Below are 10564 nucleotides of genomic sequence, written 5' to 3'. Positions count from 1 at the left end.
TAAGGCACCTAAATCTGTAATTAAGGATTTGAATACGTAGGCTATCTCAAGGACTTAGCTTTACTGTTCTCCTTTCCTGGACAACAAGCAGGTTGTACAGGCACAGACACTCGGATGGAGAAAAGACACATGAGCAATGTTTGTTATGGTGAATTGTTTTTAATTACACATACAAATAAAAGATCACATGTCTCACCAGGCTAAATGTGATTGTTTTTAGCTACAGTTGATAGGGCCTGTACTACCCAGCATTTAGTTTAGTGCACTGTATTTTTCTGAAGCAGAAACATTTCAGTGATTATATCTCACAGTTTCTTTGGAGTAAAAGAATATTTTCACATAATTCCTTCTTTTTCAGGGATATGACTGCTTGACTGATAAACACAAAATAGCTGGAAAAATTACTTCTCATTGTAATTAGGTGAATATGGAATAATCCTGGCAGTAAAAATGAGATTTAGACAAAAGTTATCAGGAAGATAATTTGGTTCACAACATTTTGGAGAAGTACTTAATACTCTTGAAGAGGAAAATAAGAGCATAACAGAGTTGGTAGGTATGGAGAAAAGTGTGTGTGGAAACAGAGCAGCAGTAAACTGCTTACTTGTAGCTAGAACACCAAACTATTCAGCTCTCAGGCACAAAGGAGATTTTGCTTATCAAAATATATTTTTATGTGCAAAATTATTGCTATTAACTGAAGACTGGCAGTGTGCATTGAGAAGTGTAGATCCAAAGTCTTGCCAGTGGTGTTGTAATGTGTCACTATGAACAATTCATGGTACCTCCAGGCAGCTGTCGAACTAAAACCTTCACTTGGTTTAATGTGGAGATAGAGTGTTACTCAATGGCACCGTGGAATAATAAGCCTCCAAACCAGTTAGCTGGCTCCAGTAAAGCCCCAATTCTGCACCTGGCTGCTCAACTGAGAACCTGATGGAATGACACTTCCGCCAGTTTAACTAACCCCCACATGTACAACTGAAGCCAAGCATGCCCAGAAGGTGTTGCAGGACTAGAGCTATGGATGCTATAATCTGCTAAGGTCTGAAATGTTCACCACCTAATTTGGTACAACACTAGAAACAAAATAACCCCTGAGTTATAGTGGGTTATTTCGTTATGTCACTACAATTGCAGTTTAGGTATGCTGGAAAACAAAATGCAGGTGATAGATAGGTGGCTGACGATTCTTTTAAGTAGGTTATTTGGTTTTGTTACAGTCATTGAGTTCATCCCTTAAAATTTCATGTTAATGAGACATAGTAACCTCTTAATTCAGGACAACGTTTAATTGATACATAGGTTTAAAATGTGCTTTTAAACAATGTTTTCTTTCTATGTGGGTTTCGAGGAAGATCTTAACATGAATGTGTGTAAAGCTGCCAAGTATTCACGGCAGTTTCAGAAAAAAATATTTCTCATTGCAAAGACTGTGTGAGGATAAGGGACTGCAATGCTTCTTTTTTGGAGGAGGAAATAATTTTTTAAGCACTTTGCAAGTCCAGTGTTCATCAATCCAGCTGTCAGTCAAACAGCAGTGGGAAAACATGATTTGTAAACCATAATATGAATCATAGCACAGTGCTATGGCATAAACCAGGGATATCTGCTCCCCCTTGCAACAAAGGAAAGCCCACTCCCCATGACAAAGTTGTCCATCCTTGGAATGATATTAAGGAACAAAATTCAGATTTTCTTCTATTAAACACACTGAGGCGCAATAAACTGATGCTCAGCATTAAAGCAGCTTTACAGAACCTCCAGGCACAAGCTTCCATTATTTGGGCATACCAGGGTGGAGGAATACTTTGTGAATTTTAACGCTGCTAGACCTTGTCATTCATCCTCAGTATGAGAACAAGAAATTGGGGATGTACTCATAAGGAGACAGCAGCTGCCAGCAACAAAATAGACCCTGTAGAGTTCAGTCATGCATAGAGAACCACTTCCCTACATGAAATTCTGGCAAGAGTAACCAGGAAAACCAGAAGGTAAAGTAATTCTAGAGAAAGGGTTCTTGAACTAAGGCCTTTTAATATATATATATATATTTAATATCACATGTGCTTTCTTCTCCTCTTCAGAGCTCCACTGTGCTGAGCTTAATGAGCTCTTAAGATTTCTGTGATACAGGAATCTCGTGGAAGGGTGAAGTGATAATATGAAAATATAAAAATTAAGAGATTTACATATTATAACTATGCAATAGCAAGAATGGAGAGCCTGAGAGCACATGCAATAGACTCTCAAATACTCCATTAATAAGGAAGATGTCTGAAGTCTATCAAAGGGCCAATAAAGACATATACAAGACACTTGCAGTGTTTTGTTGAGGACAGATGTTCCCTGCTGAGCTCTCTTCTTTGGTGCAGCCAATATGCACTATGAATATTTCTGAGAGGCTGCAGCTGAATGGTGTTACTTCCTTCTTTTCTGTGCAAAAAATTATTCTTCTGTTCAAATTTGTATTTTCTTCAGATTGAGTCTAATGCAGTTTAGAAATGTGAGTACTTCTCAAGAGGACTCCTAACGCAAAGTCATTTTTTTTCCCATAATTCTGTTTAGAATTGCAAAATGCCACGTTGCTATGCCTTGACAGTCACTCAGAAGAGTTATCACTTGGCACACATTCCAGCTTGCTACAAGGTCAGTGCTAATAGCAATACCTCAGAAAGACCATGCAGATTGTTATGATGTTTGTTGACTTATGTTTGGTGCAGAACTTTAAGTGTTAATTTACTGCCATCCTTTTGAGAAAGATCTCTCCAGTGATTTTAGAGATTTACACCTCACTTTTATCTACACGTAAAATACAAAACAATTTAAAAGTAAACGAACACATAACAACACGAAGGCGGGAGCACAGCTACAACGAGTGGATTTAAAAGATCTCTTCTGTCACAACATCTTTAGTCCAACAAAACCATAATTTTTGTTTTGTACATTTTGTATCAGCACATAAAACATAAAGCAAAGAAAAAAAATTGAAAAAATTCTACTTGCCATTTCTTGACAGCAGTAGAATCTTGACAAATTGACTAGGGTCAAGATAAATTGAAACTATTTCTGCCCCGTTGTGCATGATCTCTTGTACATTGTCACAGAAAGTGCCTGGGTAGCATGGAGTGAAGATAATTGAAGAACCTTTAATCATATAGCTGGTATGTTTATGATTCTACAGATGCTGTTCCAGGTGTCTTTAAAACCTTAGTATCAAAAAAGCATAATCTTGCATTGAAAATTCACTGTAAAGAAAGGAAAAGACTGATCACACCTCTGTTGTCATGAAATCTTACTTTGAGCCACAGGTCTCTGTGTGTTGGAGTAACTACTGAAGATGGAGAAAGTTTTTTCCCATTCTTCCCATGGAGATTGAGGTCAGTATGACTGCCCTTCCTCCATCCATACGCCAGATCTACTTAGTGTTGTCAGAAAGGGCTAATTTTCCCTGCCTTTATCCTGGAGCATGCAGGAGCTGTGCAGGAGTGCAGCTGCTGTGCTCTGACAGCGTTGAGCTTTTTCCTTAAGGAGGATCAGCATCAGAGCTGGAACTCAAAAGCTGCAGTCCCTGACTCGTGCATGCATGCAATGATTAGCCAATTGAACTGGGCTGCCCTTTGCATTATCTGGCTTGTTCCCCCTCTTAGCCAGAAAGCACCCTTGCTGCTCACAGAAGGAACCAGTTAATTTGCAGTCAATTAGATGAGGAGAAAACTTAATGCGGATCTTGGTGTGAATGTCACTGCCCACCCCAGCTAGCCTCGCATGCCCACATATGTTTTGTGGCCTCATTTGAGGGTAGTCAACATGTTTTTTTTTTGTAAAATACTCGTATTTCACTAGACTAACATTCAGATGGAAAAGAAAAAGAGCTTATTTTCCTGCATATACATACTGTGCAAACACATTAGAGGGAGCTATCTTGCGGGAGTGTATAGTGGTATAATTCACACAGGTCTTGTTGTGAAGGAGGACTTAATACCAAAAGTGCAAAAGTGTTCCTGCTATTCCTCCAGAATGACTCAGGCTGAAGGGAAAGAATGAGGTATGCACTTCCCATTAACTGCAGCAGTTATAGATCTCAGAATTTTTTTAGCACGTGTCAGTATTAAGGAAATGAAACCCAATGTTGCTGTGGGAGAGGATAGATATAACTGAAGCATCTGAATGTGAAGTGAGCAAAGATTGGAAAAAGTTGGAGTGATCAAAGGGAATCCTTTATCCTTCACAGAGAATGGGAGAAAGAAATGCAACTGAGTAGAAACTCTTTTCTATTACTTTAAAAAAGTGGAACAGACATTTCTAAATACAATTTTCTTTATGCAAATCACGGAACTCATTATGCCTTTTCAGAAGTCTTTGTAAGACCTGAATATATTTCTAAACAAACAGAGCCAGTGGTATGTGAGAAACCATCATATAAAATTAAAGGGAAAGCAAAGAATCTTTGTCCCAGCAACTCCAGGCTTATCAATATTTTAAGAGCTTATTTTAATTTCTTACTTCTCTCATCTGCTTAATAGATGATAGCAAAAATTTCAGTGGAATGGATTTGATTTAACTTGTCTTTGATGCATGTGATTCATCTACAGGTTCAGCTTTCCTTTCATGAAGAGTAAAACTTTATCTCAATATGAATGATACGTATCCCCTATTGTACTGGAGGTAGGTGTCTGAAAATGAAGTTTTTTGCATTCAAAATCTATGTATTTTGTTTTCTTTTGACTGTGAATTGGTAGCTATTGATAGAATGCTCCATATGCAGAGATCTGAATGAAAGTGAATCTCTCAGCAAACAAAGGGACCGCTGATAATGTATGGTTGAATTGATCAACCTTACATTATCTACTTCTTCCTATATGCTCTCAAAAAATGTGAAATACCTTTGGTAGCCTAAAACCATGAAATTATGATTTTGCTAAAAATATCAACATTTGACAGCTTGATGGCAACAACCTTAAAAACTGTTATGGATATATTTGAACTGCATCCAATAAGCATCCTTCTGTCTTATGGCAGCTAATTTTATTGTTCTTACACAGAAGTAAGACCAAAACATATTACTGTGGCACTTTCATTTTTTTCCTTTTTTGGTCTCTACATCTCTTTTCTACTTGTCAGCTTCACATCTCTCTGATCGTCATCCTGGCAATTGCATTTCTCTTCTATGTTATCCTCCATTTATTCTCTTCACAAAGGAGACTAATCAGCTCTTTGCACCTCAGAGTCCCCCAAAGTCTTTATTTCTTGCTAACTTATACTCACATTTTTTCTTTTTTGCATGATTTTCTCTGCTGACCCTATGACTTTTGACTTTCAGATCACGTTTTCCTACATTTGATTGTTTTACTTGAACATTTAATTGCTTCTCATCCCTGCAGACACTACTTCCCTGACATTTTATAATAAGACTTAATCAGGGCATTTCTACTCTTCTTTTTTTTTTTTTTTTTTTTCTGGCAATAATCAGCTGAAGCTAAACATGGACGTAAGAAGATACCTGTTTCATGATTTTTAATAGAGATTTTTCTAAGAAGTTTTGAAATTATTTGAAGCAACCTTTATTAACATTTTGAAAAGATTGCTATCTGCCAGCTGAAAGCAACCTGAAAATTAAGATAATGTGTGGTAACTTAAAGAATAAATATAAAATTAAATACTTGAAGTTAAGAAAATATTTCCTAGCTTGTTAAAAGAACTTTGATTTTTCAAAACTGCTTGCATGGAACAGGATTTACAGTTTTGGTTAACATGAACAGGGATTTTCACATTGTATGCAAATGCTCAGGCAACTAACAGACAGACACTAACAAAGAGAAGGTTAATGGCACTTGGAAGATGACCTCTTTTCTCCAGCTGCCACCTGATCCATACCAACAGTGAAAATAAGAAATGAAGGGGCTGAATGCAGGCCTGGGGAGGAGTATGAATCATGTCAGTTGGCTTGTCGTACTGGGTACAAGATATTGAAGTTCAGCACTGCAGTTTTGTCAGGAGTTGTACTCAGTAATCCTCATGGGTCCCTTCCAACTTGGGATATTCAATGATTCTGTGATCTCTGAGGAAGATACTTTCCTTTTATATCTGCCACTTGCATGTGGCAGCATGAGTCTGCAGCTCACGCTATTGAGCGTCCTCTGTCAGCAATAATGCACTGCGGTGGGTAGCTCAGAAATCTAGAATAAAACAGCCCTTTAATAAACATTGTTTGAGAACTCTGGGATTCCAGCCTTGCCAATGCAGTCTGAATAGGTTCCTGGAGAAGGTATCAGCTTTTCTTTCCTTGTGAAAGGATTTATCTCCTTCTCTGTTGTTTGAACAGGGTCCACTGGCCCCTGGTAAGCCCTGGAGTTGTGCTTTCTAACAGATCAAATAAGCTAGGGCCTGGAGAGGAATAAAATATATATTTAAAATTATCAGAGGCCTGAAAAACAGTGAGTCCTGAAAGGCACTGGTAAAAGAGTTATGTGCAAAGAGACCCTGCAGCATTTCACATAGCTCTCTGCTTTCACCATAGCTGGAGCAAGAAAGCTGGAGAAGGAACAAGGCGTTCGATCCTTTTCTCAATTCCTTTTCTCTAATACTTTTCTGATCCTTTGTCTACAATAACGTGGAATGCAGATTATTATTTCTGGTGTTGTGCTTCCATTTTCCTTTACCTTGCCTTGGCCAAGCAGTCTATTGAACTTTTGATGCTGCAGCTTTGCTAGTTTTTCTTTAGAATGAGAAATCTGTGACAAAGCCCATGCCTTTGGTGGTGCCTTGTCTACTACTGATCCCAGGATAAACCCAGAAGGAGGTAATGGGGGTCTTTGTTTCCCATGTTTATTCCAGTGTCATTGATCAGACCTACAAAAGGTCTAAACAAAATGTCTGTAGACCTCTCCTGGGATCTGAAGCCATTGTTGGCTCAGGTCCTGCTTTCCCATGTTTTATACAAAGAGCTGACTTGCAAAGACAAACATTGCCACAGTTCTGGTATGAGCAGGGGAGGGAAGAAAGGACTTTGCAGAGATTTTGCATGATGCCAACGTAAGAAGTGCTAACAAAGCAGAAATTGCAGAAGAAATAATAGAGGCTCATTAGTGTTGCTCTTGCAGTTCTGCTGACAGGTATGGCCTGAACAGAAATCCTCTATTCAGGTGCACACTTATTCTGGTTTATATAAATGTCAGTATTTCAGCTAGAGGCTATGGCTAGTGCAGTCACAAACTTCACAAAATCGACATTAGGACTTTGGTGTACTTAAAATTTGTGCTGACAAATGAAGAACATAATAAGAACACTTTTAGGCATTGGAAATAACTAGTTACTGAGCTGTTGATAGTTTGGTGGCTATCATCTTCCATTTTGGATTAAAAAAAAATGAAGGCCCCTCAAATCCTTCCAAGCCTAAGGAAAAAAACAGAAAAATTGAGGAAAAATCATTTTTTACTGGTAGAGACGATAAAGACTGCTGTATATTAGAAGAAGTCTTACAGTTGTCAGTGGTGGCTAGCACTTCCTCCTAGATGAAAGGACTAGTGACATACTGGATTTAAAATTATTTTGGTTACAGCCATCCTTCTCTTCTCTGCTTGAATTACAATTTTATTAAATATGATTTCAAGGAGTGCATCTGCTGGGAACCAGTAGCCGAGGCACATCTCACAGCAATATCTCACTGTCCAAACTATGTAGAAGGCCTCATAATACAGGGCCACTGTGGAACAAGAAGCATTTATTTGCTGCATCTCTTGCCAGTGTGGGTACCTTTTCATTGTACAACCTGGCTAAATTTGCTGCAGCTCCACTCTGACCAACACCTTTACATTGTACACTTCTGGGGTATAGAGGAGCCGTAAGTAATTTGTGCTACTTTGAGACTGCAAAATGTAAAAAGCTGTTGAGGAGACGTGATGGAGAGAGAATGTAGTTGTCCCCTCACAGGTAGACAGAGTGCATCTGGGCCTTGAGAGACTATGCCAGAATTTTGCTATCAAAAACCTCCGGATAGAATGTAATATTAATTAGGTTTCAGCTGACCTGCTCACTTTGGCTCATGAACTTCCTTTTGCAGGGTGATGTTGGAGGAGAAAAGTAATGTCCTTTCTGATAAGGATGCTTGGCATACATAGTTTTCCTCTCAGATTTGAAGGATTGTTCCAGTCATCTCTGAGGTTAAAATGGAATTTTCCTGTGTTTTCTTTCTATTAAGCTTTTATTCCACAAGTAGTGCCCACATTTCATAGTGATTCTGAGATAATTTCCCTCTAATTGTTTGTGACACAGATTGTTTCCTTTGATAGTGCCCTGTAGATGCCTTGCTGAGGAGAATGTCTCAGAAAGAAAATTAAAAATGCAGTTTTGGTGTCAACACACTAAAGAGAGATACAGGAAAGATAACTCACTGGTGTCAAAAAAAAACCAAAAAACTGTGGTGGAACTGGTCTTATCATTGGACAAAGCTTTCCATGCTGGGCTAAGACCCACTAATGTTTCTGTGCAAGAGGCTGAACAGAGGATTGACAACACCTATGTGGCTCAGACCTGGCAAATAAAGCTTGCTCTGGTTGAGGATCATTTCAGTTCAATTTGTTGTTAATAAAAGATGTAGGCTATGTAGCCATGTAGCTCTATTTATTTGTGAATCTGTAGCTTGCTAACAGATACCAAACCAGATAGACTATATTTACATTCGAGCACAAATCATTCAAAGGAACATGACAGGAAAGTCAAATCATCCACTGGGAGTTTGGGTTTCCTTCATGATGAAGCTTTGAAAATGCAGGGAGGAAGTTTGAAAATACAGAGAGTCTGAGAGCTCTGTTTTAAAGAATTATTGAGTGTATGCAAAACTGACAGGGTGAATTTAGTTGCTTTAATCCAGATGTTTTCATTTTAAGTAAGAGAGAAGAGACATCAATGAAAATTTATAAGGGTAGTGAGAACGTGAATAATAAGACACTAGAGAGAAAAATGTAAGCCAACAGCGTCAGGGAGGATTAGGGGGTATGAGTGCTTTGCTCTATTAGTATGCACTGGTGCAGCCACCCATGTTTGAATTTCAATTTGATATAATTTGGGAACACATTGCATTGTAACACCACTAGACTGTGTTCTGTGGATTTCAAGAGAATTTAAAGGAATCAGGCACTCCAGTGCTATTGAAATTCGGTGAGCCATCTGTGGTGCTTTGTAAACTGTAGTGATTGCACGTCTTTTCCATAGGTCTCTATCACATATTATCCTAGCATCTTCGGCATGCATCATACCCACTCAAATTAGAGTTCTATGCGATTTTTTCCCCATATTAACAGCAGTTTAAAGTATCACTGAACAACATATTGCCCTTAACTTTCCATACTCTGAAACCAGTCATTTAATGCCAATATATACCAATAATGCAACTTTAGCTGGGTATTCACAAACATGCGGTATAATGCCTACATACTTGATTGTTATTATGTCAATATCAAGTATCTGGCATTGAGAGTTTATCATTTACCTTATCACTAGTTGAGATACATTTCTCCTCTGGGTCCCCCATTCTGATAGGGTCAAACAAAAATCAGGTGTTTTCGAGTACTCCACAGCAACTCCCAATCTCATTTTACACTTTTATTAGAGTATCAAAGTATCAAAATTTACCAGATTGTAGACTTTTTTTTTTTTACAGTATTTTTCTACTTTCTTGTATGTTTCACTGATTTTGGTGATTCCTTATAGACAGATACAAAGGCATTTTAGTATTTTGTTTCCATAAATCTTTCTTTCACTTTATATCCACATAAAGTATGACAATGGCCTGTGCCAGTGCATGGAGCACATTTGGTTGTCTGTTTTGTAAAATTGCTTGCACAGATTGGTCCTGCCTTTTTGCTTGTGAATTTGTTGAGGAGCCTGGTCCAACGGATATGTTTGGAATTATTTATCTTTACCATCTAGTGGGTAGATAGCATAAAACACATTAGGAAAATATACCAGAACTACCATTCCCACTCCTAATGGCAGGATATAGTCTAGCAAATTCTGTGCTATAGTCAGATTCCCTATTTGTTGCTTTTTTTTTCTATAGGCATGCTTTTGGCATTCTTGGTTGGCTGTGAAAGACACCTTCAGCTCACTTCCAAGCTACTTGCTTTCAATGGCTTTGAGAAGAATTGCTGGAGGATGAAGGAAGCACTGACTTTTTGGATACCACCTGTGGACATTGCCTATGCCTTCTTACTGCTTTAAGAGTAAAAATCAATTCTGTGGCAAATAACTATATTGTTTTCTTCTGATAATTATGAGAAATTAATGATCTCCTTTATGTCTGGAAAGTCCAACATAGCAGAGATTATTGCAGAACCTGCTTACAGAACTGGTTTGGGCTTTATTACAGTATCTTATAAAAAATCTGTTTTTGATGTACTTCTGAAAAGCCAATTTGATGCTGAACATAAAGAACAACAGGTGAACTTTTCATTCTGCAGAAATTCCCACTAATTTAAATCAAATGCCAAAATTTGATCCTGGATTAGTAAGGATCTATGCTTTTGTTGCAGGGAATATGATTTGAGAGCACTAATAGCAACTG

The 10564-nt window shown here is 38.1% G+C and overlaps 1 long non-coding RNA gene across 1 annotated transcript; it reads left to right on the top strand.

Moving 5' to 3' along the window:
- Window positions 406-10233, top strand: LOC110397446. Its single transcript, XR_002437784.1, has 4 exons — window positions 406-552; window positions 2569-2649; window positions 4596-4668; window positions 10061-10233. It is a non-coding gene; the product is annotated as an uncharacterized LOC110397446 (long non-coding RNA).

Source organism: Numida meleagris, chromosome 4, assembly GCF_002078875.1.
Source record: "Numida meleagris isolate 19003 breed g44 Domestic line chromosome 4, NumMel1.0, whole genome shotgun sequence".
In the NCBI taxonomy this organism is placed as follows: Eukaryota; Metazoa; Chordata; class Aves; order Galliformes; family Numididae; genus Numida; species Numida meleagris.
This window is presented reverse-complemented; position numbering and strand designations above follow the sequence as displayed.